General features: G+C 32.9%; 2 pseudogenes; both read right to left on the bottom strand.

The window, feature by feature from the left end:
* Window positions 1-14,098: 14,098 nt before the first annotated feature.
* LOC149533703 (cullin-1-like) lies at window positions 14,099-17,832 on the bottom strand (annotated as a pseudogene).
* Window positions 17,833-17,913: 81 nt separating this feature from the next.
* The window catches only part of LOC149533702 (FAM10 family protein At4g22670-like), a 156,808-nt pseudogene continuing 147,302 nt past the window's right edge, over window positions 17,914-27,419 (bottom strand).

The following is a 27,419-nucleotide window of genomic DNA, read 5'->3' as shown; positions in this document are numbered from 1 at the left end:
TTACGCATGGAGGGATGGCTAGGGCCCACGATGGTCTAATGATGCTATTAACGGTTGGGAGGAACCGTGCACTTAGTTTATTTTGTTTGATCTTTATGATAGATGTATATGTCTTCTATGATTATGTATCATGTGATTATCTCTACTTTGATGTATCATGGATTGGAATAGGATGATGTACCTTATTTCATATATGTATATTCTTGTAAGCCTTCATACCCTATGACATGTACAGTAGATGATTGAGCATTTGAAAATGTAATGTATGAACATTGGACTTATCATTATTATTCATGTGGATGTTGTACTAGATGGATTCATGTATGTTAGTTAGTTTAGATGTAACTCAACGTTAAGAGATTCTTAAAGAATGAAATCAATTATCTATGTTATGTTTACTTTTCGATGGACATTGCTATTGCTTCCGTTATTATGTACAAGTTATATGTGGTATTTACTTCCATGTTATTTTTAAAAAAAAAATGTTACCAAACTTAGTGAAATTCTAGGTTAATTCTTTGGATCCCTTGGCGGGGCATTACACCGCATATGGATTTATGGAAACTAAAATAGATTTTTGGGACCACATATAGATTTATGGAGGCTAAAATTAATTTTTGGGAGTACATATAAATTTATGGAGGCTAAAATGGGTTTTTTTGACCACATATGGATTTATGGAGGCTATAATAAGTTTTTGGGATCACATATGGATTTATGGATATTTGAGATGTGCATTGATTTTCTTGTAATTCGTGTTTGTGATATTTTAAAGCATCATTAGACTCTATGTTTCCTTTGAGTTTCTCACCCTCGTTGTGTTTCTTTTTGTTGGTTATCTCTATTGTGAATTGCTTCTAATTTTAAGAAACCACTGAACTGTAATCCACAAGTTTTTCTCAATTAGGTATGTGTAAAATTGGCTCAAATGAGGCATCTCGTATCCCCTTTTTTCTATTTTCCATTAATTGTGCCTGAGAATACTGAGGTAAGTAATGCAGAGGCTACAAACAAGAAAAATTGACATTGATGGTTTTTCTATAGCCTTGTTTTGTTGTATTTTTCACATTGAATGACTTGTGTTGTTGGAGAAGCTTAAAGTTGTTATCTCTCACCCCATTTATACTAGATTTTTTTTTTTTTATCTTTTAATGTTTTCTGATTGTTTTTTATATTTTTGATATTTTCAGACATGAGGTGTTTCCTTCCAACTTTATACATAGAATTTTTTAAGATTGATGATGTTAATGGGTTCTGTGAGTTCTTCTCCATCACAATCAGAAAGTTTGTATGTACCTATCCCAAAATATTTCATAATGATATAAGGGACAATCCAGTTGACTTTCCACTTTTCTTTTCTTTTCTTGATCTACCTAGTTTTTATGGTTTTCTTAGAGGACCAAGTCTATAGTTTGAAAAACACATGGCTTCACCTTCTTGTTATAGTGTCTAGAAAACCTTTTTTGATACACTTTGAGATGTTCATGGGTTGTGCACTGATGTTCGTCCAAAAAATCCAATTGTTCTAAATAGGTCACTCTATATTCCTCATCTTCCATGACATCATGTAAGGTGACTCTTAAAGATGTGATTTCAACCTCTAATAGAAGAATTTATTCACTATCATAGACCAAGGAGAAGGGGGTTGCACCCATGGGCATTTGAACACTTGTTCTATAAGTCTAGAGTGCAAGATTTAACTATAAATGTTAGTCCCAACCAGTGTCATTGATGGTTCTTTTGAGGATTTTAATGATGTGTTTGTTAGTGGCCTATGCTTGGCTATTTCCTTGGGGATAATAGATTGATCAAGAATGGTGAATCATGTGAAACTTTCCACACAGCTCATTAAATATTTTGTTTATGAAATACAAGGCATTATCTATTAGGATAGTATGAGGTATGCCAAACTAAAAAATTATGTGATTAAGGATAAAGAAGGGGATTTTTCTTTTGGTGTCATCTATGAGTAGTCTTGCTTCAACCCATTTGATGAAATATTCTATTGCTATTATAATTCATTTGTGTCCATTAGAGGAATGTGGGTTAAACACACCTATCAAGTCAAAACCCCATTGATAAAAAGGTCATGCTGTGGCCAAGGGGTTGAGTTCTTGAGTCAGTGCATGAATGAAAATGTCATGAATCTGATACTTCTTACAAGCTTTGACATAGTTGATAGAATAAATTTCCATGGTGAGCCAGAAAAAGCCCATTCTAAGGAGTTTTTAGCTAGGGTGAATCCACTATAATGTGACCCACAAATACTTACATAAACCTCTTGTAGAGAAAACCTAGACTTATCATTTTCTAGACATATAAATAAGGTTCAATCTAGACTTTTCTTATACAATGTGTCATCCACCAATGTGTTGTTGAAAGCATGAATGTTGATGATATTATTATGGGGGAGTATTGTAGAAACATGATTAGATCATTATCATGATGATGTGTTACATTCCTGATTATGTTTTTCATTGATGTCAACATAGTAGTTTTTTTTTTGTATCTAACAAAAGAACAATGGTAAAGATCAAGTTGGTATAGATAGATTGTTGAATACTTGTAGTGGGGAGGTTAAAGGGAGATTATATTATGTGTCTAGTATATGCAGCTAATCTCATAAGCATAAGATATTGAGTCTAGATGAAGGTATGCAAGTTTTGGTGAAGAATATTCTGAGATAGAGTTTACAGAAGCTTGTTCTGGTAAACTTGTTATATCTCTTATCAGATTTGTTATTCTAAGAAGTTTAAGATAAAGATGTGTAGATGACATGTTGGAGATGACATGGTTAAGATTTTTTGTCATAATATTATATGTATGGAAAGTTATTCAAGTTACAAGGTGAAAAATTATTGTTATTGCTAAATGTAATGTTTTCTTAATGTAGTCCTATAATAATTAATTGAGAAGATGTAATAGCTAACTTAGGAAATTGTTTTACGGATTTGGTATAAAGGAAGGACATTTTCCTTTATCATATATGGATGATGTGAATGATTTTAACTAACACAAAGAGCAAAATGCAAAGATAAGTAGAGAAGAATGAAGATGAAGGAAACTTCATTACCAAGGTTTTTATTGTGTGATCTAAAGTTTGATATTTGGATCTGATGTTTGTGACCTAGTCTACAAGTTTTGACAATAATTAGTCTAGTTGATAGGACAAAGGAAAGAAGTTAAACTATAGTATTTACAATTATTCTACAAGGAATAGTTGAGAGATCAGTTGGACAGTGAGTTCGGTGATCTTGACTGAGAAGCTATTTGGATAATGGGTCATTCTATTTTCTACAACTCCTAACAGGGTTGGAATCTTCTAACAAGGATTAACAGTCTCCTAATAGGGACTCATATGTATTAAATGTTGTAATAGACTCCTAATAGGGTACATCATCTAACAAGGAATATTTATATTAGTACATCATCTTGTGGGCATCATTCCCATCGAGGTTTTCCCTTTGATTAAGGGTTTTCCTAGTTGACATATCTGGTGTAATTGTATATGTGCATCTTGTTATAGTTTTTGTTTTCTTTGGTTGAATGGTTAAGATTATTTAAGGTTGATAAATGTTTTAATTATTGGATAACTGATTCAACCCCCACCACCTCTTAGTTATCTTGGTGGACTATTGTTTCTAACAACTGGTATCAGAGCATCAGGTCCTTGAATATAAAGTTTAACCACTTTGGGAGATCCATGGAAAACATATTCCAAAAAGGATAGTCCTAAGTCAGATAGAAGAAATTTTGACACCCAGATTATGGAAGTTCTTGATGAGTTATCAAATTTGTATAAAGAATAGAGCATTTAGTGTCCTAATCTAGATTCCTTCAATTGTATACAAAATATAGAAGCATAAGAAAATATAAGTCCAAATCTGAAGAAGACATAAAGATAAAGAAGGTATTGATCTACTTATAAAAAGAGAACTAGAAGAATGAAGGAGAGCTAAGGTAGGAACAAAGCTTGAAACCTTCAATAGAGCTAAGAGTTGAGATAAAAACTCCTATTTTGGGTAAAAATATGACAAAGAATCATCCACACAAGAAGATCATCGAAAGTAGAGATAAAGGTGTAATGACAAGAAGTAGAATCAATGAAGAACTATGCATGATATCTCAAGTTGAACCAAAGAATACAAATGAAGCATGTAAAGATGACTACTGGAAGCAAGCTATGAAAGAAGAATTGGATCAAATAGGAAAGAATGAGACATGGGAATTGGTTCCCAGACTAAAAGATAAGAATGTGATAGGAACAAAATGTGTACTTAGGAATAAGATTAATGAACAAGGTGAAGGTGTAAGGAACATGGCAAGATTGGTATGTAAAGTTTACTCACAACAACAAGGAATAGATTATGAAAAACCTATGCTCATGTGGCAAGAATAGAAGCAGTAAGGTTATTCTTAGCATATGCAACATATAAGAAATTCGACATGTATCAACTGGATGTCAAGTTAGCATTTGTGAATGGAGAACTTGAAGAAGAGGCATACATAGAATAGCTTGAATGTTGTCCTTTAATAGATGATAAGGACATGGTATGCATATTGAAGAAAGCATTGTATGGCTTAAAGAAAGCACCCAGAACTTGGTATGCAAGGTTGGTCAAGCATTCGACAAAGCTTGGATATAGAAAAGGTATGGTAGATAGTAATCTATATTGGAAAGAAAACGATGATGGGTTGATGATTTTGGTAATATTTTTTGTTGATGTCATATTAGGAGGAAATGATGATGAAATTAAAAAGTTTGTAGAAGAAATGAAAAAGGAATTTGAAATGAGCATGATGCGAGAAATGAAATTTTTTCTAGGATTAAAAATCGTATAGGAAAAAGAAGGAATCTTTATTTCTCAAACTAAGTGTTTGAAAGATTTACAGAAAAGGTTTGGTTTGGAAACATTTAGACCAATTGGAACACCTATGGTAACTGGACACAAGTTATCTACAAAGGATGTGACACCTACTATTGAGAAGAAGAAGTATTCTCTATGATCAGAGGAGTGCAATATCTGACTCACACAAGACTAGATATAGTAAATGTAGTTGGAATTGTTGCAAGATTTCAAGCTGATCCCAAAGAAGAACATTATGCAGTAGTCAAAAGTATATTTAGATACCTAAAAGGAACACTAGAGTTTGGATTATGGTATGACATAGCTAATGATTTTACTTTATATGCTTATATTGATGCTAATTGGGAAAGAAATATGGATGATAGAAAGAGCATCAGTGGTGGATCCTTCTTTCTTAGAGGAAGATTGGTTTCTTAGCTAAGCAAGAAGCAGGATTGTATCTCATAAAGTATAACAGAAGTAGAATATGTTACAGCAGCAAACAATTGTAATCAAGTTGTTTGGATGAAGCAGATGTTGAAGGATATAATGATAGAATTTAGTGAACCTATTGTCACACATTGTGACAACACAAGCATAATAAATATATCTAAGAATCTAGTGTTGCATTTTAAGATTAAGCACATTTCTATCAAGTATCACATGTTGAGAGAGAAATTTTTAGAAAAGGAAATTAGATTGGAATATGTAAACACCAAAGAGATAATTGTAGATATTTTCACTAAGCCTCTTCCCAAAGAGACTTTTGAGTATTTGTGAGGTATGTTAATGGTCATGCCCCTTCCTACATTAGAATAGATGATGCAAAAGAGCATCAGTCTAGTGTAACAAAGCACTATCGTTTGTCTGGAATGAATTTTGATGCTTCCTATATGGGGGAGTATCTGTGATGGAAAAAATCATCTAGAATTCTTTTTGGATGTTGTTTTTGAATAGTATTTTTAGATACTTAAACAAGTCAGAAATAGTTGTTGTGGAGTTTGATGGTTGTTGAAACCTTTGGCATTGATGTCAATGGGGGAGAAGTACAACATGAAAAATAGTTTAGAAAAATAGTTGGGAAGAAGTATAACATGAAAAGTACAACATGAAAAAATACTTTGATGTAAAGCACATTAAGGTATAGTGATTGGGAGAAGGATTTATGAGGAGGATTTGAAAATGATTGATGAAGAGGATTTGAAAAGAAAGGTCAATAGTCTTGTGCAGTTGGTATTTTTGGAACTAAATATTTTTCATCTATGTTGCCATCAATGCCAAAGGGGGAGATTGTTGAAAGCATGAATGTTGATGATATTCCTATTGGGGAGTATTGTATAAACATGATTAGATCATTATCATGATGATATGTTACATTCATGACTATGTTTGTCATTGATGTCAATGTAGCAATTTTTTGTTATATCTAACAAAAGAACAATGGTAAAGATCAAGTTAGTATGGACAGATCATTGAGTAATTTCACTATTAAGGTTAAAGAGAGATTATATTATGTGTCTAGTACATGAATTTAACATTAGAAGAAGAATATATTAATTTTGGAAGAAGTTATGCAAGTTTCGATGAAGACTATTCTGAGGTAGAGTTTACAGAAGCTTGTTCTAGTAAACTTGTTATATCTCTTATCGAAGTTGTTATTCTAAGAAGATGGAAATAAATATGTGAAGAAGGCATTTTGGAGATGATGTGGCTAAGATCACTCATTAGAATATTAAACATACGAAAAAAATTTCAAGATACAAGGCAAAAGATTAATGTTATCACCAAGTGTAACATGTTCTTAATGTGGTCCTATAAAAATTAATTGAGAAGGTGTAATAGATGATTTAGGGAATTATTTTATGTATTTGGTATAAAGGAAGGACATCTTCCTTTATCATGTATAGATGATGTGAATGATTGTAAGTAGTGCAAAGAGTATAATGCAAAGATAAGTAGAGAAGAGTGAAGGTGAAGGAAACTTCATTGCCAAGGTTTTTATTATGTGATCCAAAGTTTGATACTTGGATCTGAGGTTCATGACCAGGTCTACAAGGTTAGACAATGATTGGTCCAATTGATAGGTTAGAGGAAAGAAGTTAAAGTATTGTACATACAATTATTTTGCAAGTATTAGTTGAGAGATCAGTTGGATAGGAAGTTTGGTGATCTTGCCCCAGAGGCTATTTGGTTAGTGGATCATTATAGGACTCAAATTTTTATTACCCATTTTGAGTACCATTCTGAATTTTGAATCATTCTCAAGCCCATTTCAAAGTCAGGGAGGGCTCCATAGTGAACACCCCATCACAAAAACAAAGCCATGTCACAAATTCCATGACAGCTGCAAGGGCATCCACTAGGGAAGGAAAATTTTCCAAGGTGTGGAAAAATGAAAGGCTACATATTAAAGGAAAACCACAAGTAGGAAGAGCTTCAAGTTGTATAGAAGAGGAAGTGTATGCAGAATAACCCAAAATTTGATCACACATTTTTTACTCAAGGTCAATGCGTCTTCAAAGGCATGTTGTTTTTAAAAGATAAGTGATGCTCAATTGTGGAGGGGCCTAGTGTAGGGATAGCTAGTTAAGGACAAAGAAGGTATTTTTCAAGTTAGTGTAGACTGAAGTGCCATGTGGCATCTTTAGAGGGGTCATCATGAGATTGTCAAGTATACCAAAGGAAGCTATGATCTTATATAATTTTGTAAGGTCATGAGGCAAAGTTTGAAGATTCATGATATTATGACAGTTTTATAAGATCATGCAAAGGGAGAGGAGGACCCATGATGTTATGGTGGCTATAAGATCAGAGCTTGAGAAATAAAGTATTATTATGCTACAACAAATTGTAAGATCAGGATACATTAGAGGTCTAAGATATTACACCATTGTCATGAGATCATGAAGAAAATAGGATGGCTCTACGATGCTATGAAAGGCTATGGTCCTAATAAGAGAAGATGCTATGCCAAACATCAGTGTAAGATCAAAGGTTGAATAATAAGGCTCTATGATGCTACAAAAATAGAGTTGTTGTAGGATCAAGAAAGATGAAGTCAAGAGCTACGATGTTATGATTTGATCATAATAATGTATATAGGTAACATTGTGTGATTCAAAATATTTCAAATGGATGTCTTAGGAGATGTTGGGCTCACCTAGGAAGCAATTCAATGAGTGGAAATATGAACATGACATCAACCTGGAGTCTATCAGAGGATCAGAGAGGCAAGATTAAAGGGTTACAATCCTACGGCAAAGCATAGGATTGCAAAGCTCAAGTTGAAGGTTAAAGTCTTAAGATATTTTGAGAATGGTAAGTTTTTCATAGGATCATAGGGAGAAATGTTTCAAGGTTAAGATTCTACAAAATGTTTCAATCTTGTGTAATCAAGAATGTTGCAAAATGGACCCACGATGTTACAATTTGGCTATGAGTTTGAGTTGTCATATCTTCAAGGTGTGAAATATTAAAGTCCTAAGATACTATGATGATATCATAGATTTGGGTTTTCATAGTGTCGAGGGAAGGAAAATTTTAGGTGAAGATGCTATGATTTGTGGGGCTCGACCAAATGGTGATGGTTAAATCAAAACTCAACAAGTGGCATCATAGGACTAGAGAGATAAGAGGAAAATGAATACAAATTAAAAGTTTAGAGATATTCAACATTCAAATATTGAAAGGATTATAAATTGAATGATATTATATAGTTTATAGTATCTTAAATTTTTCATTTTGAACTCCATTTATGGCCTGGGGCTTGAAATTTCGAATTAGTCTTAGAGACATTATTTTTACCTAAAACATGTAGTATAATATATCGTTGGAATCAAAAAAAGATAAACTATCCATTTTTGTAATCAGTTTTTGTACAGAAGATCACTAGGGGAGAGGACCCAGTAATTGAGCACATTCCAATATTTGTGACAGTAGTTGTTAACTTAATACCCACACTTGTTGATTTAATATCCAAAATTTTTGACAAGATTGTACCAATAGATGTGACTTTAAAGTTGTTCTTGTTAATGATTATTACCCATAAGTGAATGAAAAGTGTCCCTTTTCCCAAAAAAACAACCAATAGTGTGATGCCACATTAGCTGCACAAGTATGGGGGTCTCCAATGCACTATGATTGGTCTCACTTTTTTTTTTGGGCTGTTTTGGACACTTTGACAAAAAGCATGCTGATGTGGCATCATATTTGATGGTGTAGCTCTGAAACCTTAGTTATAAGCAGGGGAATTGCCAAGTAAGCTACTATCAAAAAATGAGAGTGATTTGAAATTTCCACATAGGATTTTGAGAAGCGTGAAGTTAGGGTGCACAACTACTGGGTCCTCTCCCCTAGCTAGAGTTATGCAAGGATTTTTCTTAGGTGCTGAATTTTTAGTTTAATTTAGTCAAGGCAATTTAGATCTGATTCCCAGTGAATTGGTGAACTAAGTGAATGTAAAAGGTAGTAAAATATAGTTATGGGTACATTTTTTCATCTCCAATTCAGCTGAATCAAAGAATTATTAGAATTTTGTGATGCTTTTTAGATATTTTAGTAATAGAAGGGTTGTTCATCATTGAGGAAAAGATATTTTGGGTTTTTTACAAAATAATGATGAAACCCAAATCAGATCTCATGGGTAGAAATATGAGAGAGGTTTTATAATAACAAGGAATGGAGATTCAAGTGGACACATGTCACTTCCAAATCAGATCGAAGATTCCATTCTTCTTCTATATCTTTCTCTTTCTCATCCATTATAAGGATTCCAATTTTTGGAGAAAATTTCTCACAACTATGATACTAGGGTGGATTGCTTTTACTTTACTTCTGGTCTATTGAGGAGAGCTCTAGCTATGAAGGCCACACATCCATTCTTGTACATATTTCTAGTTTCATTTCATGTATTGTTTCTCTACGATAATGAATTTTGATGATAGATCATGTAATATATCTCAAGTTTTATTTAGTGTTACTAGTTAATGTATTCAATCTTTCCAAGGATAAATATGAAAGGGGATTTATAATGAATTGGCTATGTTCTCTTATTCTATCTCCTAATTCTTCATATGCTATTAACTTTGTGATTGAATGAATAAGGTTCATTTAATTTAAGACAACTTGGATGAGTTGTGTGTTAGATCTACTGTTGTTTTTAATTCAAGGAGTTAAATAAATGCTTCAATGATTTGATAGGGTTTTTGGGTGTATGGAGGGGATGCTAGTAAGAATGGATTTTGGGGATTTTAGTTGATAAAATTAATTGTAAGGAAATCAAGTTAGACTATCCTACTTGTAGTGACTCTATGTTGCAATAGATAAGGCATTGATCACTAAATCAAATGCAAGATGAGACACTAGTACATTTGAGGCCATTTTTTGACCAAATTTTGACCAAATTCAACCAACCCCTTGGTCAAAATTTTTCTCATCAAAATTTCAACCAATAAGTTGGTTGAAAACTTTTGAAATTGCCAGCACATTTTCTACCAAGCATTGGTCAAAATTTTCACCAATGCTTGGTAGAAAACTGCTAAGTATTGGTCAAAATTTTGACCAATACTCTACAAAGAATTGGTCAAAATTTCAACCAATGCTTGGTCAAAATTTTTTTGAGGCTCACAGTTGTTGAGGTCCACTTCAGTAATGGCCCTTCCTATGAAATTGTTGTCTAAAACCTTTCTAATGAGATAATGTGCTATGAGCTCTTCATCGGTGAGATGGAATGTGAACCTAGGAGGCAATTGTGCATCACCCATATCATGACTGCAACTAAAGTTAAGAGCCTCTATTATTGAATTCTCTTCCCTATCACCCATATTCATTTCCTTTGCTATTCATAATTCACAAATTTATGAATAGAAAAGGAAATGAATATGGGTTATAGGGAAGAGAATTCAATAATAGAGGCTCTTAACTTTAGTTACAGTCATGATATGGGTGATGCACAACTACCTCCTAGATTCATGTTCTATCCCATCGATGAAAAGCTCATAACACATTATCTCATTAGAAAGGTTTTAGACAACAATTTCACAGGAAGGGCCATTTCTGAAGTGGACCTCAACAACTATGAGCCTTAGGGAGGGTTCAATTCCTTCCTTTATTATTCACTATGCATATAATCTGACACCCATTTGATCTCAAATGATTATATGTACTGAATGTTGAGTGCTCCAAAACCATCCATTTCATGCCTTCATCTGTACACACTATCTTCCTAGTTTCTTTCTACTCACACACCCATTGCATTTCATATGATCATCTAAAAATTGTGTCACTCTAAGCTCTCAACTATTTCCTCTTGATTGACTATCGCATAACTACTAAATGAGAGCTTTGGGATAAGCTATAGGCATCCATCAAAGCATAAAGGATTTTCTCAGATGGTGCAGATGAAGCAGTAGCATTTTTCTTGGGAGACATGCTTGTAAAATGGAAGAATAGATAAGTCATGTGAACTATTTTCCAGGATGCTTGAACTTAATGTGGGCAAAGGAGACTACTATTTTTTGTGGTTAAGGATCCTTTAGGTTAGTGGAATCACATGCAAACTAGATGTGACATTGTAGTAAGAAAACTATAATAAGAGCTAGGAGCTTGCCTAGTGATCAGGGCTTGAGACTGGACACTACATGAAGTATTTGTCGGCATTTGAGTCTCAAGCATCACAAACTCAAAATCAAATTGAAAAGGAAACTTGGCAAATAAAACTAAATAAAAATAGTCCTCTTAAGTAAATATCAACATTGTATGAACAATACCATTACAGTACACTAGACTTGGTACAAATATATTGTTGGCTAAGTCCCATGACATAATGCAAGTTCCTAGGTACGTTAATCGAACATATTTTTATTTTCCATTCTATTGCATAATTTATTATTTGTAGTTTATCAATTGCTTAAATCAGACAACCATGAGTGTGACATATTCTAAGCACTTGATAAAAATAAGAAAAACAGCAAAGAGCTTCTCTCAAAAAGTATCAGGGGTTAGTGCTATGTTTAGCCAAAAGACATACCCCTCTTGTTAGAATCCACTATAGTCAAAATTTTTTGACATTGAAAACTAGGATATAGAATTTTAATTGTTCTTGGATTTGACCTATATATTTTTAATCATCTCCACATGCCCTCCATGAGTAGTCATTATATTTGTAAAAGTATTCTTAGTAATAATTACAAGGTGAGATATACATGTCAATAATCATAAAAAAGAGCAATGAAGTGAAGCAAGATACGAAACAAATTAAGAACCCAAATCAAATTTCAAGTAATATCCTAGTTTGGGATATTTCACATTTCTAGAATCATGAAAATCGGTTTCATAACAAAATACTAGAAATTAAAATTTACAATAGAAATAAAGGTGGCCATATTGATAAATTTTTAACAAAATATTGAGAAGAGAGCATAAACTTTATTACCTAGTGAATTATCTCTAGTGTGAGGTTAAATGTCACTCTATTTGTCTGAAAAAGAAAGTAAAGAATCCTTGTAGTTGGGAAGCTTGGCTTAAGAGTCCATGGTGCACTTCGCTTGTTGAGAAAATCTAGCCTAGACATTCACTCTAGAATGCCTGGAATGCTACTTTGGTCACAAGTTCAAAAGTAGCAGAGTGTTGAATAGTACACAAGTTCCAAGGAAACAAACACAATTATATATAGATGTGTAGATTCTTTGTAATGTCCCCTTTAGGGATGAACTTGATCTTGATTAGTGTTCTAGTACATAATTGCAATTCAATTTAGAGAGAATTGTAATCAATTAATACCGAACATTAAAATCAAGGATGTAGATCATATACAAATAATTCCTATTGCAAAATATAATATCCTAAATGCACTGAATCCAATTCTTCACATATTTCCAAGTAGCTAACCGTATTAAGAATTTAATGGGAATGACTTGTAGGATGCCCAAAGACTATTCCTCACAATTAAGCCCTAAAGCACAAAACAAACAACCAAGTCAATTGACCCCTTGGTCCATAAGCTAACCAACTATATGCTAGCTATTTAATTGAAGGAAGCCTAGATACTGGTTCTTCACAACTAAACCCAATTTGTGAGCATCAACTAACCAACCAAGTCATTTTGCTTCATGGGACACGAATTGAGTAGGTTGGGCCAGGCTACTCAATTGGAGAAAACTGGCACTGATGCACCTCCCTACCACATTTCCTCACTAATCCAAATATTATTTCTTGTAGGAGACTAATATTTCTTGAAAGATTGGCAATTTAATTTAATAGATAAATTGAGGATTCATAAGAGATCTCCTTAGGAGAGGAAAAAGAGTCACATCACTTAGGTGTCTCATCTTAAGTAACTCCTACCCCTTCATCAGATTATGGTTCCTTAGAATTGCTACTATTTATGATTCATTTATAGAAAATGATCACTGATCCTATGAAAAGTTGTGTGTGTGTGTGTGTATGCACTATTACAATTATTATTATACTCTGAGATGATATTTCATAATCCTATGTAGATGAGACTACATATTTAGGATTGTAGCCACAACAATCACAAAACTTGTTATCTTATCAGCTTGTCCATTAGAACCTTTTAATGAGGTTAGAAGATGCTACTAATTCACATAGGTGATTAGATCATATAAACCAAATGATTCCAATATACTTGGAAAGCTGGTAAAATATTAATAGCAACATAATAGATGAAGTATTTGTATGTAACATCAGTCATATCCCATTGTTAGCTTTACTTCTTGAAATACTAGAAAATATTATTGAAATCATTTTCCTAAAAGGTCCAATAGAAAATGTAATAGCACCAAAAATCATTAATGTTGTACTAAAATTTTTACCATTTAACACGCAAAATTGGAAAAGTAGCCACATTAAATAGACTACAAATATAAACAATTTCACCTTTTGAAATAGAATCCAAAATATTATAGATCAAATTCAAAAAATTTCAAAAGTAATCATAATAACTTTGGGCCCATATCCAACAATGTATGTTGGAGAAAAATAAACTATAACATTAATGGCATCAAAGCATCCATTGTCCTACTCAACAGATACAGATCCTAGTTATGACACATTTAAGCATTTAAAAACCAGGTTATACCACACGGACCAAAATAATGATTCGACTCTTTGGAATATGATGCAGTTTTGAAATATTTTTTATCATGAATTGATAATCACAACCCTCCACTTGTAGAAGTCAATAAAAAGACTTCTACAACAAAGATCCTTAAGCACCCATTTGGGTAGTTCTAGGAAAGATATTTGAAAGTGTTAGGATATCTTTGTCCCTTTCCAAGTATTCCTAGGTGATCAGGTCTTCAATTCACTTTTTGATTGCCTTGAAATCAGGCTACATGAACACAAATTATCAAATTTAGTAAACTAACAGCCTTATTTCATAAATTAACTAATTCATTTTTGTATCTAGCATCCAATTAGGCAATTCACCTTGAACATCTATCCAAGTTGCTCAACACACTCCATAACAAGTCGTTGTTGTACTAAAACTTTTCTACTCTTCATAATTCTTACAATTGATGCATCAATTGCATAATGTCTATCTTTATCCACATCCTCAATCAAGTTGTTTTTCTCATCCACTAGTGGGAGTGGAATATGCAATTAGGTAGAAACCATTTCCCATGTGATCTCCACATGCATTAGTTTTTGTTAAAAATAGACAGGCAAAATAGTATACAATTTGTTATATCAGAGTTCATACCTTAATTATCCTCATCTTATTAGTGAACTTTGAATTGACTTTGAAGGCATCTATTTGTGCCCAATTTTTGTATTTGGCTCTTTATTGAAAATTGTATGTTTCTCACATGAAAGAGAATGTAGCAATCTAACAATATCTTCATCGGTCAAATTCAATTGAGTCTTAACTTCTAAGTAACTTAGCCTTTCAAATGCATTGAATAGAAATAATGTTGATGCCTATGTATCATAACCACAAAGTAAGTTACACACGGAAAAAGAAGTGAATTCTAGATATATCAAGGAAACTAACACTGATAAATGTGATGTATTCACTTTTCCTATTTATGGTTTCTATAACACATCAATTTTAGTTTTCCCTTAAACAGATAGCATAAGTAGCAAATGATTCAAATTATCGATGTATGATCATTAATAATAATAATATTAGCCATTTCTTTAACTTATCCTACCCAACTAATTCTTAACCAGAAATTGGAAGAAGAAATTCACAATAATGATCAGTGGAAAATGACCTATAATGTCATTTTATATGAATCAAAGAATCCAACTATCAGTCAGTAATCAACCAAAAAGGAAATTGCCTGGTAAGTAGTAACAACAAGTTCCATAGGCTTAGGTTAAAACTTCCCTTTAATATTACAAGTACCTAGAGAATATATCCATGTAAGCTTTCTATGCTTTGTCTTTGTCTGATAGAATTGCTTGAACACCTCTACGCATCTTACGCATCTTACTTGCATTAAGTAGCAAAGGTCAAAATGTTAAATTGCTTCAAAAATTGACAAATTTAAAAGGTATACTATATACAAAATGGGCATACCATTTTGGCTGGTAGGTTAAGATCAAATGATTTGTAACTTGGCCAAAACCCAGTTGTCAAAACTATCACAATCAAGTCTATGCCAGGATGTGCTTGAGAATTTTCATTAAGATAATCATCAAAATGCCCTTGGTTCTCCTTTGCTAATGTTAAATCTATGACCTACATATAAGCACAAAGATTTTTACACAATTTACAATTAGATTAACTTCATTGATAAGAATCAGAGTGAGTTTTTTATTTATGTAGGATGCATCATACCATTCCCTCCATTTTAGAATAATCTTACCACCACATTGTTGCTTCAGCTTTGTGAATATGCTTCTTTCATGATCATCATTTACACTTTTATCAAACAAAAGTCTATATGCAAACTTCTTCCTACAATTTTGACAAATATTAATTATATATCACAACACATAACAAGACAAAGTCCTAAATTTTAAAATTGGATTATATGGATGAAGATTGTCATTCATGTCATGAATTCTAGATGTGTAAAGTTGCATAGCTACACACAAAGACAACTTGAAAAGACTTGTTGTGTATGGTCTACATTAATAAATATTCACATATACATAGAAATTAATGCATACACAATAAGCTTAGCTATCCCAAACTATCTATCAGAGTATGACATATGAATTTGGTGTCTTCCATCCACGAAGGACTATCAATAGATACATGTTACTAAAAGAAAAAAAATTAACAAACTATTTTGCAAATATTGATTTGTTCAAAAGAGAATAGCAATACATGTACTTATAAAAGAGGCACACTCATACAACCACAAGCCAACCCACATATTGGCCACACTGTTTGACAAGAACCAATAATTAGTGAAACATTTACCAATGCACTAACAAAAAATAGTAATATACCCATTGCAAAGTTGATTAGTTTCTACACAATATAGTGTGTAATACTGATCAATAAAATGTTTGTATTCTAAAACTTTGTTGGATTAAACTTAAAGATTTTTTTTTAATTGCTACTTGACCTACCAATCCTCTTATTTGTCGAATTGTGGACCTAAAATAAGCTAACTTAGCTATGATACAATTACTATCATAATGAGCGTAGAAGTGAAAAATATGGAGCAAAACATGATCCATAATTGGTTTACATGGCCAATTCTAATCTTTACACCCAAAACCTGTATCTATGCCTAGCATCTTTAAGTGGACTCTTATTCCACTACAAAATATACTTAAATTAATAGAAGTGAACATAAATTATGAAAACTAGTAGACTCATTTCTCCTATGTGATTACTTTAAATTTAAGCATACTAATAAAAATTCATTTCAGTAGACTAAAATGATAATAGTATTGTCACATGATTACAATTGCATTAAACAATGCCTGTTAACTATTATGTATCATTTTTCTACTTTTTGTGAAGGTTCTCTTGAGTCATATATAGATTGTTAGATCAATAAAATGTGAAACAAAGAATGTGGATAAAATTATGAGCTTAAAGGCCAGCCTTAGGACCAATGCGGCAATGTTCAATGAATTTAATTACATTTCCTTTGAAGGGTATTTAATAGTAGAATCATACAACAAATTTCTATATGAAATTAGTTTTGAATTTACTAGAAATGGATTGTAAATAAGGATTGCTAGCCTTCCAAGTTCATGAGATCTCATGTACACTAACCCAACATGGATTGAACAAAAATCCTATCATGCTCATGGGTTGTGAGGCAAATAAGTGTTCCAAGGATTGATTAAGGAGGATAGTTAGTCTCCAAGGTGGGCTAAGGCATGGAATGGATCAAAGATCATACCAAATTCATGGACCAGGAATTGTATGATTGTTCCCAGGCCAGAGGGTCTTATCAAATATGCCACATAGAGATGGATGAACAAAGAATTCACCCATGTTCTCACAATACAAAGACAACCATCCTTGAGATTTATGTTTAGAAAATATTTCCAACAAATTCTTGAAAATGTCCAAAATCTCACAACCAGCATCTCCTTCATCTTGCACTACTAAGTTACAGGAAGCAATTAATTTTTCTATCATGGGCTTTGCAAACAAAAGGAGGTACAACATATAGCTAACTTATGAAAAAATATAAAATTATGATAGATAAATCAAAAAGTTCTAGTTTCTAATTATGATGAAACAAACAAGATAGTTTTCAAGAACTCCTCTACTGCAATTGAATTAGGCCAAAAGGACAATTGAAAAATTTAAATTAGACATTATGAACTCTTCCACATTATTCTCTACTCCGATTGCAAATAAAAAAGAGAAAAACTTCAATTATTTTACAAGCTCAAACTAACCTTTCAAAAAAAGATATATGGAACAAAAACAATAAGAAAATTTCTAAGAACCAAATTTAATTTAGGACATGTAGACCAAAAGCACTAACTAATACTTATCAACAAGAAGCAAGGTGAACACAAATGTTAAATCAACCATCCATATAAGTTGATGAAAAAAGCACCTTTCTTGCGAACCCCACTCCAACTAATTTCTCAACTAAAATCTAGAAAACAGATGTTAAATCAACCATCCATATAAGTTGATCAACAAAAAATTCAATATCTTGCTCATATTAGGCATTCCACTAGAGAAGCCACCAAGCATTCCACCTAGGAAGCCCCCCGACTTTCCACCTAGGAAGCCCCCAGGCATTGCACCTAATTTCCTACCTATTGAAGATTGTTCTTGTTTCTTGGATTGTTCATAGGTAGCCTTAAAATGAATTAGGGCCATTATTAGCTATATGCATTATGAAAGTTACAAAAAAGGATAATAGTGCAGACTTTATATTACCTGAGCTTTAGTTTGGTGACATTGCCTATCACATTCTTTCTTTCTATCATCCCTTTCCTTGCATAATCACTCATATTTCTTGTGATGCTCTTCAATTTTATGTGCATTTGGTTCAACTTGTGTGTACATATCAAATGATTATCACCCACAATCTCTAAATTGTTGTTACTATGCATATAGTTTATTCATTACCTTAACTAAAATAATTGCAAATGCCTTGTTACCTTCTTTAAAACAATTGCCATTTCCTCATCATAATCAAGACTTGATGCCAAATGCAGATCCTTGCCAACTTATTCCCAATTACCAAGTATTTCTCTTGCCATTCCTTGTGCTTTATGGCTTTTGGCAGAGTCTTGGTTAATCTATACTTGATAATTCCAAACAATAGTCATTTAAATTTTTTTAAAGCAATTAAAACTAGATTAGTACAAAAAGAAATTGAACCATATATTAAGAATATGGAGTATGTAACCTAGACATACCAAAATAGAAAATGTATCATATTATAATAAATAGAACTCTACTATTATAAACATTGGATTAGATTTTTTGAAGTAATAAAGCACATTCCCCCAGACTTTAATTTGGTTTGGAGTCAAAACCAAGGAAAGGTGAAGTGCATTAATGCCTTAACAAAGTGATAGGATGAAAAAAAAAATTCATAAGCCTTATTAAAAAGTTGTACAAACATTAATAGCAGCATTAGCATCCCAAATGATTGCATTGGGCTTCCTCATCTTAACATATACACCATATACAAAATCATTATGTTGTCTCATATCAATAACTTCTTCTCGTAGGATCTCTCATGCAATCTAAGAATTATGCCAATATAGTACACTAAAGAATCATTAAATTAGTAGCTATGCCTTCATCTTGGTAAGCATAGAGGATTGTAGATGTGGGATTTCATATAATGGCTTCTGTAAGATGGTTTATAGCCTCTTCCAAATCACTTGAGAAACTTTGAGATTAGAACAAATGCAAAAGGCATTCTATGTGATACCCTTCTAGAAATAATATATGATAACCACTATAGGAATTATATTAGAAAATAGTTTATACCATTTGACATTGCCTCCATTACTTTTCCCTTCGCTGCTTGGGCAGAATCTCATTGCTCTTTAGTTACTTCAATAGAGGGATCTCCCATCTGTCAATAACTACATATGTTAATTAAGGAGTTGATGTTAACAGCATCAATCATGTAGAAGCTCCAAAAGAAATACTAAATTAGACTCAGAATGTACTATGACATATATATTTTAGTTTTCAATAGAAAATATTATAAATCCAAGCCTTACTTTCTATGGGGGGTCATTTTCTAGTTCAACTCCTTCATTGTCAAGTTTAATGTCTGATTCAACAATCTCATCATCACTAACATTTTCTTCTGGCACTTTTGATGTAGTGCTTGAAGTACCAAACTGTTCATCCACATCTATATCATCATCACTTTCATCCTTGAAAGTACTTTTCTAGAGCACATTTTATAGAAATTCAATTTAAAAAACTACAAACATTTTGGATTCTCATGAATGTTGTAATTCATATCAGTATAAAACTCCATATAAAATAATAAAATAGATTCATCACATGCTTACTTTGTTACAATTCCTACCTAAAACTCCTTGGAATAACACTAGTGAGTTCTCAGGTGAGAATAAAGTTAAATATGGGAACCAAATTTTATTTATAAAACTAACTAATACAACACAAAATGAACACAAAAGAAAACTTCAAAAGCACAAATACCAAAAAAGATGTTTGGGACTCAACTTTGGAGTACAAACATATGATATTAAGATATTTTATAAACTGTAATTCTAATATAAACTTTCCTACTAAATCATAATATTTTGTCCATGTAAAAGTGATATACTTCTAGGCCCCAACCTTAGATACCAATATTATAATGTAAGCCCTACAACATTGATAAACATATGTTATTCTATTAGATTTTGAAAAAGCATAGGATAGGGTGGAGTGCACTTTCTTGATGATGGTTTAGAGGCATTTGGCTTTCATAAGAAAAGTTGTAGGATGGTTAGTATCTTACTAAAAGGTGCTTCTACTCAAGTGAATGCTAATGAGGTCTTATTAGAGGCTTTCTCCTTCGAAAGATCTATTCGATAGGTTGACCCCTTGCTCCTGCTCTTTTTGTTACTACAACTGATGTTATACATCATCTCCTTAGGGATGATGTGAGATCTCCTAGAATCAAAAATATTATGCTACCAAAATATGAAGACCTCCTAAATATCTAGTTTTCCAACAATACAACCTTGCTTGTGCATCTAGATGAAGAGAATGTTGATAACTTAATTAATAAATTGGACCTCATTTTTCTTGCCTCTAGTGCTAGAATATCTAAGACATAATCTAATATGTTAGGTTGACGAGAAGGTCCCCCCAAGCTAGTGCAAAAAGTGTGATTTCTAATGGGTGGGCCACATAAATAGATGAGATGCTTTGAAATTTCTTTTGTAGTTAACCAAAACTAAAAGGATATGTGGCTATGGGTTAAGAATAACGTGGGGAAAAAAATTGGAAGGCTAGGATAGGAACTGTCTCTCTCTTATTCAAGTTCATCAAAAGATTTTATCATCCTATTGTATGTATTATGCATCTATTTGGCTCTTTGTCAGTAGTCAGGTGAATGATATTCAGAAAAAAAATTAGAAGTTTCCTTTGGTTTGATGGAAAAGGAAATCTATGAAGTGGGATTAATTTTGCATGGATAAAAGATTGTGGTATCTAGGTCTTAAAGACATAAGAAAGCAAGTAATTTCTTTTTCTGTTAAATGGATTATCAAAGTGCTTGATGGTAGTGAACCTTGTAAAGTGATGATGAGAAAGAGCATTGCTCTTGCTATTTTTGTTAAATGGATTATCAAAGTGCTTGATGGTAGTGAACCTTGTAAAGTGTTGATGAGAAAGAGCATTGTTCTTGCTATTTCTAAGGGTACAAAACCCCATAAATTTAAAAATTTTAGTTTATGGTAACTAATTAGGAAAGTATTGTGCATACTTCATAAATTCTTTGGGGTTTAGGGTATTGCCCCGAAGAAAAAAAATTAGGTTGTGGCTAACATTGTGGCTGACATATGGCCAACATGTTGTAACCCTAAAGTGGCATAAAATACTTGTATAAAAGGGCTTAGGGTTAGGTATTTTTTCATTAAGTTGTGATGTAAAATTGGTTCTTATGGCAGTATTGAGATGTAAGGGATTACAGATTGTAATCAGGTTATAATCACTGGATTGTAATAAGATCAGACTTGCTATTTGGTGGACATAGCCCATGGATTTGGTGAATCACATTAAATCTTGGTGCCTTGTGTTCTTTTTTGTGTGATCTATTATTTTCTATTATTGGTCATATTTTCATGTAATTGTTATTTTATGTCTGTGGTTTAATCCTAACAAGTGGTATCAAAGCCAGGTTGTTTTTTCAATTATCTTCTATAGGAAAGTTTCATGGTTGAGTGGGAGCAATGGAAAATGAGGGTAAGCTAAGGGTTGATAAGTTTAATGGGCAGAACTTCTAGTTATGAGAGATGCAAATGGAAGACTATCTATATCAGAAGGATTTAATTATGGAAGCCATTGGAAGGCAAAGCCGAGAACTATGGATCTATGTCAAATGATGAATGGGATCTTCTAGACAAAATGGCACTTGGAAGCATTTGATTATGCATGGCACCATCAGTGGCATTTTATATTACAAAAGAAAAGATGACAAAAGAATTGAAGAAAACCCTAGCGATACTATATGAAAATCCCTCTACTTCAAACAAAGTATTTCTCATAAAGCATTTATTTAATATGAAAATGGTAGAAGGTGGATCTATTATAGATCATTTAAATGAATTTAATACTATTACTAGTCATTTATCTTCTGTGTGTATCAATTTTGAAGAATAAATTAGGGTTCTCTTGATTTTGTGTTATTTGCCTGAAAGCTACAATGGCTTGGTAATGGATGTGAGTAATTATGTTCCTGGGTCTAGTACCCTAAAATATGATGATGTGATCGGTGTTATTTTGAGTGAGGAAACTTGTAAGAAAACCTTAGGTGGACCTACATTAGGAAGTGCTTTGAATGCACAAAGTAGGGGCAAAACAACTAATACCGAAAGTAATTTTGGAAATTGTGGGAAATCAAGAGGAAAGTCAAAGGGGAGGAGGTCTCAATCAAGAGGATTAAACAACTGTCGGTACTATGGGAAACTAGGGCACAAAAGAAATATTGCTGGAATTGAAAGAAAAATGAAGCAGATAAATTAGATGGAGACGAGGCAAATGTGGTAAGTAAAAAATTCGAAGAGGATGCTTTGCTTCTGTCTTTAGAAAGTGTTGATGATTCATGGGTTTTAGATTCTGGTGCTTCATTTCATGCTACACCTCATTAATTATGTCCAAGGAGATTTTGGGCTTATTTATTTGGGGCTAATGAAACCTGTCAAATTGTTGGAAAGGGAAAAATTAAGATTAAGTTGTAGAATGGGAATCATTGGCTACTACATGAGGTAAGACATGTTCCAAGACTGAGTAGGAATTTAATTTCAGCATGGCAACTCGATGATGAGGGTTGTGTACTTACTTTTAATGATAAAAATTGGAAGGTTTCAAAAGGTTCCCTTGTAGTAGAAAAAGGTGTGAAATTAGGCACCTTATATCTTTGTACAGGTCATATTGTTCCTTCTACTTTAATTTTTTCAAAGAAAAATTAATGTTTAGGAACAATTGCTGCAGTTGAGCAGGGAGAACAAATAACTACTATAGATTCTGATACAACACTATGGTACAATAGACTTGGGAACATGAGTAAGAAAAGTATGAAAGTACTTCATTCAAAGAAAGTTTTACCAGGTCTAAAATGTGTTAATATGGATTTTTGTGAAAGTTGTGTGTATGGAAAACAAAAGAGAGTGAGTTTTGCAAAGACTGGGAAGGAAAATAGAAGGTAGAAATTAGAGCTTGTTCATACTGATGTATAGCGACTGGCTTAGGTATCTTCCCTTGGTGGCTCTCATTACTATGTTACATTTATTGATGATGCAACTATAAAAGTATGGGTTTATTTCCTTAGACAGAAATCTGATGTATTTCAAACTTTTAAGAAATGAAAACGCTTGGTTGAAAATGAGACTGGTAAAAAATTAAAATGTCTCTAATCTGATAATTGTGGTGAGTATTGTAGTCATGAATTTAAAGATTATTTCTCCACTAATGGTATTCATAGATAGAAAACTATTCCAATGACTCCATAGGAAAATGGAGTGGCTAAATGCATGAATAGGACTATAATGGAATGTGCAAGGAGCATGAGGTTGCATGCTACATTTCCCTTACACATGTGGGCAAAGGCTGTCAATACTACTATATATTTGATTAATAGAGGTCCCTCTACTCCTTTGGGCTATGGTATTCTAGAGGAGGCATGGACTAGTAAGAAGGTGTGTTATTATTTTCTCAAAACCTTTGATTGTGAAGCATTTTCTCACATGGATTTTGAAAATAGAACCAAGCTAGAAGCTAAGTCAAAGAAATGTGTATTTTTTGGATATGGCATTAATGAGTTTAGTTATAGGCTTTGGGATTTTGAAAATCATAAAATTGTAAGAGGCGGGGATGTCATATTTAATGCAAAAGTGTTGTACAAAGATTTGTTGCAACAATATGAGAAGAAAGAAGATGATTATTTAGTGTTGGATGATACTCCAAAAGCTGATGTTTCAGCTATTCCTCATGATGTGCAACAACCACAACAATAAATACCACACACACCAATGAATGTTAGATAGTCGACAAGGCAAACTAGACCTCCAAAAAGATTTTCTCCCTCTTTGTATTCTATTTTACTTACTGATGTTGGTGAACCTAAAAGTTATGATGAAGCTATGTAGGTGGATACTAAGATTCAGTGGGAGTCTATAGTGAAAGATGAAATGGACTCTTTGCTAAAGAATAAGACATGGGATTTGTGCAAGTTTCCTACAGGTAAAAAGGCTTTACAGAATAAGTGGGTTTATAGGTTAAAAGAAGAGGATGGAGGTAAGAAAAGATTTAAAGTCAGGTTAGTTGTAAAAGGATTTGCATAGAAAAAGGGTATTGATTTTGATGAGATATTTTATCATGTTTTTAAAATGACTTCTATCCATACTGTTTTAAGTCTTGTAGCTACTGAATATTTGCATTTAGAGCAGTTGGATGTTAAAATAGCCTTCCTTCATGGTGATTTTGATGAAGAAATATATATGGCTCAACCATAGGGTTTTGAGGTCATAGGTAAGGAGAACTTAGTGTGCAAATTGAAGAAAAGTTTATATGGCTTGAAGCAAGCACCTCGACAATGGTATCTAAAATTTGACAATTTTATGCATGAGGATGGATATAATAGGTGTCATTCAGATTATTGTGTTTACTTTAAGAGGTTTGATGATGATAGCTACATTATTTTATGTTTATATGTTGATGATATGCTTGTAGCTGGGTCTAACATGGATCACATTAAGGGGCTAAAAAGTCAATTAGCACATGCATTTTCTATGAAGGATTTGGGGGCAGCAAAACAAATCCTTGGTATGAAGATTTTTAGAGATAGGAAGAACAAAAAATTGATGCTATCTCAGGCTGATTATGTGGAGAAGGTGTTGCAATGTTTCTCTATGGAGAATGCTAAAGCTATCAGCACACTTTTACCAGGTCATTTGCAGTTGACTAAGGAGATGTGTCCTAAGACACAACAAGAGGAGGATAAGATGTCCAAGGTACCCTATGCTTTAGCTGTAGGAAGTTTGATGTATGCTATGGTATGTACCAATCTAGATATTGCACATGTAGTGGGAGTTTTTAGTAGGTATATGAGTCATCCAAGAATTGAGCATTGGAATGAAGTCAAATGGATTCTTAGATATTTGAGAGGTACATCCCATAAGTGTTTATACTTTGGGGGCTCTACTACTAATTTACAAGGCTATGTTGACTTCAATTTGGCATGGGATATTGATACCAATTAGAGTACTACAGGTTATGTCTTTACTATGAGCTGGGTTTTTAGGTTATAGAAGATTAATGCTCTATCCCCTACAGAAGCAGAGTATGTTGCTGCTATAGAGGTAGCTAAGGAGATGATATGGCTTTAGTTCTTCTTCGAAGAATTGGGACATCCTCAAAAGGATAATTATTTGTTCATAGATAGTCAGAGTGCCATTCATCTTATAAAGAATTTAGCTCTACATTCTAAGACCAAGCACATATAGTTGCGGTATCATTTCCTTCGGTCAGTTTTGGAGGATGGATAGTTAAAGGTAGAGAAGATACATACAAATGACAATCCAAAAGATATTTTCACAAAGGTAATAAAAAGGGAGAAGTTGGACTCCTCTTCAGCATTGATTGGTCTTCTAGACCAAACATGAATAAAAGAACAATAGAGTACAGGGTGGTTTGATCGAGTGGGAGCCCCATGTGGTAGTCATATTGCTATAGGATTAGTATCCAAGTGCGAGATTATTGTTTAGTGTGGAGTCTAATCTATCCCCAAGTGGGATATTGTTAGTTTGTGGTGATTGATCAGGAAAGTATTGTACATACTTCATAAATTTCATCACCAAAGTTGTGGCCGACATGTTGTAACCCTAAAGTAGCATAAAATACTTGTATAAAAGGGCTTAGGGTTAGGTATTTTTTCATTAAGTTGTGATGTGAAATTGGTTCTTGCAGTGGTATTGAGTTGTAAGGGATTACAGATTGTAATTAGGTTATAATCACTGTATTGTAATAAGATCGGAGTTGCTATTTGGTGGATGTAGCCTAGGGATTGGGTGAACCACATTAAATCTTGGTGCCTTGTGTTCTTTTCTATGTGATCTATTATTTTTTGTTATTGGTCATATTTGCATGTAATTGTTATTTTTTGTTCGTGGTTTAATCCTAACAAAAAGGACTTGTCTTTCAGTAATCTCCTTACCTATAGGTAGGTTGTTACCCTATTGGGTCCAAGGCCTTCAAAGTTTATGAAAATCTTAAGAGCTTATCAAAGATAAGGTCATTAATTGCAATTTCTTCCAAGATAGGGATAAATTTTATGGGACAAGGATCAATAAAGTGAATCTTCAATTATAGGGGAAACAAATTTCCCTATTACAAGGTTGTTTTGCTAAGAAGTGGTTCAAGATTTCTATTTTCTACTTTAGGTATCGAACCAACTTATTGATTAGACCTCTCTAAGATTGTATTAGCAAATCCCTCATACTAATTGGATTTACACAATCACCAAAGAAGCCTGCCTAGTTCTTAATACCCCAATCACCTATGTAGGGGGGATTGACATTTATAAATCTCCTCATTACAATTCTCTATTTTCTTAAGCATATTAATCAACATAGGAATATTGAGGTAGATAATGTTTATTTTGCATAAGCACTTGAAATATGTTTTGTCTAACACTTTGGAGCCTAAGAAGGCACATTTTAGATGTTTGTTGAAGGTTTAGTTATTATAAACGTAATGCACATTTTGATCTATGCTCACTTTGTAGGAAGACAAATTCTATTAGGCATATTTTGTTTCTTTGTTTACAGATTCTATCAGGCATATTTTCTTTGCTTTTTTTATCTATTAAGGAAAAGTTGTACATGTTTTGCAATGGCTTTAATAGTTGGAACACTTATAATGACAATAGCTAGTTGGAAATCTTATTTGGTAATATTATAATCATGAAGAAGTTTTACAAAATATTTTGGCTCTCTTTCTACTAAAATTTTGCAGCGAATATGGAAGGCTACAAATGATGAGTTTCTTAATGGATGAGGAGAATGCTTACTGAGTCATACAAAACACTCATGTACTTTATTGTTGCTTCATAGGTAACTATGACAATGGAAATCATGTTAAGTTCCTGAAGCTTCTTAGAGATGGGATTGTAAGGGTCACACAAGCAAGAGATGAGATATGGCCATACATGATCATAAAAAAAAAAAATGAATCCAACCTTCCATAATCAAACAATGGAATGCCAGAACCAATCCAATGAAAAGGAAAAGGAAATAGAGGAAAAATCTAAGAAGGATATAAGAAGAAACATGGAAACAAGATCTTCTTCAATAGAAAAAGGTATTCTGATATGAGAAGTTGTCAATTGTTTCCGATCCTCATGGACATTGGAGTTGGGAAGATTACAATGAAAGTAGAAACTAAGCTTTGATGGATAGTTTCAG

This window comes from Cupressus sempervirens, chromosome 10 (genome assembly GCF_028749045.1).
Source record: "Cupressus sempervirens isolate cs-2001-9-10 chromosome 10, ASM2874904v1, whole genome shotgun sequence".
In the NCBI taxonomy this organism is placed as follows: domain Eukaryota; kingdom Viridiplantae; phylum Streptophyta; class Pinopsida; order Cupressales; family Cupressaceae; genus Cupressus; species Cupressus sempervirens.
This window is presented reverse-complemented; position numbering and strand designations above follow the sequence as displayed.